The sequence below is a fragment of the Sinocyclocheilus rhinocerous genome, unplaced genomic scaffold (assembly GCF_001515625.1).
Source record: "Sinocyclocheilus rhinocerous isolate Xijiao unplaced genomic scaffold, SAMN03320098_v1.1 scaffold748, whole genome shotgun sequence".
NCBI classification, from domain to species: Eukaryota; Metazoa; Chordata; class Actinopteri; order Cypriniformes; family Cyprinidae; genus Sinocyclocheilus; species Sinocyclocheilus rhinocerous.
The window spans coordinates 29,086-31,510 of NW_015650693.1; the positions used below are offsets into that span (position 1 = coordinate 29,086).

At 33.7% G+C, this 2,425-nt stretch overlaps 1 protein-coding gene across 1 annotated transcript in view; it reads right to left on the minus strand.

Moving 5' to 3' along the window:
- LOC107712185 (uncharacterized) overlaps nt 1-2,425 on the minus strand; it is a 7,788-nt gene that overhangs the window by 1,761 nt on the left and 3,602 nt on the right. The gene's annotated exons all lie outside the window — the stretch shown is intronic.

Sequence of the window (2,425 nt, forward strand, 5' to 3'; positions counted from 1 at the left end):
ATTGTGATTTTAACAGTAAAAGACTGTAAAAATGCTACTGTAAAAACCTGTTAATTGGTTATCAGTAAGTTTCCATACTATATACGGTGAATAACTGTAATTACATTTAATGTAATTTTACAGTAAAATACTGTTAAAATTACAGTTTTTGGAAGTGAAAACGAAAAAGTCATTGTATAATTTACAGTGAAAAACCGTAAATTGACACTCCCAGAATTCCCTGCATGACACTTCATATTTTATGTTTTTTCGTTGAAATAACTGTTTCTTCTTAGTTTTTCCTTATCAGTTATGTACATTAGTGTTTTATCTTACATCTAATGTTGTTAAATTAATGTTTATTGCATTATTTCAGTATCATGTGTGTTACCATGTGCACCTTCTATGTATATATATATATATATATTTCCCTTCTCAGCTTTTGGAAGAGCTGATTGTGATGAGCTTTGATTCATCATGTGACTTTCTCATCACCACCAGTTTTTGGTGGTTATCATTGTGAATTTAAAATGTAAAACCTAAAATGTTTCTACCATATTTTTAACGGTGAAGTTCTAGCAACCACAGCTGCCGGTATTTTACCGTAAATGTCACATTTTATTTTTTACAGTGTACCCATACAACATAAAAATGTTGTGATTATAATATGATTTAAAGATTACAAAAACATTTCTTACAGCATTCTACTAACTTAATTTTTTTTAACCAAAAACATAACGTTATTTAAATGTTTCTTTTTAATATTCTAAAAAGGTTAAAATGTCCAGTTTTCTTGTTGTGATTACAATGTTATTTAAAGGTTACAAAAAACCCTAACGTTTCTTAAAATGTACAAAATAACATCACAACGACATTCAAAGAATGTTGTTCTAAGAAGATTATGACCATGTAAATCAAATATTAATTAAGTAACAAGAACGTTTCATTAACATTACTTAATATTACTTAATCATAACAAAAAAAATTGTCCTAACATTTATTTAACTTAAACATAAAAACATTAGTAAAAGTTGTGAGTGCATTCCCCGTTATTCCACGTAATTATTCATTGTAGGTCAAACTCCTTAAAAATCATTATCTCATATATTGGTAACAGTCAGACAAAACCGAAATTCTTCTGATTGTTTATTGTCATGAGGGTCTTTAGATCATGCGTACCAAATTACAGTTGAATTAGCCTAAAGCCCAAAGTATACTTCATAGCATACGCGTACAGTCGAACGCATATCCTTTTAAAGTGTACTCCAATGTAAAGAGTGCATGAACGCAGACGGTCGACACATGCGCTCTAGAAAGCATCATCTTCGTCAAGCATCTGCTATATTTTTCTCCAGAAGTTATGACCGATAAAAATGTCTTTGTACATTCGTTTTGTTTTCTACTGTAAAAACAACGGCCCGGGCCAGTGTTGCCACCTTGTGGAACAACTGATTAGTGCAAAAACAAGTCAATGCGTATGTACAACCTGCGGTTACAAAAGTCCGGTGGTGTACGTACTATTCTGATGATGAAATTCACGTCACGCGCAATGTACGCTGACCCTCGCGTACGCATAAAAAGTTACATTTACTTTGGGCTTAAGAGGAGTTAAAGAAAATTCAAAAGGGCAGACAAATGTCACAGAGGAAGCACTGTGTTCATGATCAACATGATCCAACAAGCCTGTACTAGTTTCTTTTCACCTCTCTGTCTTTGGGACTCTTGAACAGTCTGTCATTTGTCAGTAAAGCTCAGCATATTGGGCTTCAGACCTCAATTTGCCCAGAGGACACAGCAACACCCACTTTCTCCCACAACTCCCACCAAACAAGTTTGATCATTTGTGATACCTAATACACCACTCTCCTCTCTATGATATAATAACTCCCTGCACAAATCTGTGTTGTAGTTGTGGGTCAGTGGGTCAGCCTCATTTGTTGTTTTAGTTTTTCCTTCACACACTTATTCTGAATCTAACATTCCTCTACAGAACTTTGTCAGGTAGTGCTATATTTAATTCTTGACAAGATCATTCCAAACGAGGCTGTGAGGGACAGAAGTACTGTTTTTTTGTTTTACCATACTGATTATTCAGCTGACGAAACGTCTTTCTAAAGAAAGTTTCAAGAGACAAAAACTCCATAAACAGTTTTGAAAGTTGTGGGTTGTGAAAATGATATGATTTAGAATCTTTATATCATGCGTGCCATTGTAAAGACTGTAAGCCCCGTTCACACCAAGAACGATAACTATAAAGATAACGATAAAGATATAGTTCTAAAAATCGTTCTCCATATTAAAGAATAGCAGAGTCCACACCACAACTATAACGATAAAGACAAAGAGAAACGATATCGTTGGAATCACTTTCAAAAGATTTTTCTCCAGCTGATGAACGATAAAAAAATTGACAGCCAATCAGAATCCATCCTGCTATAACGAGCTC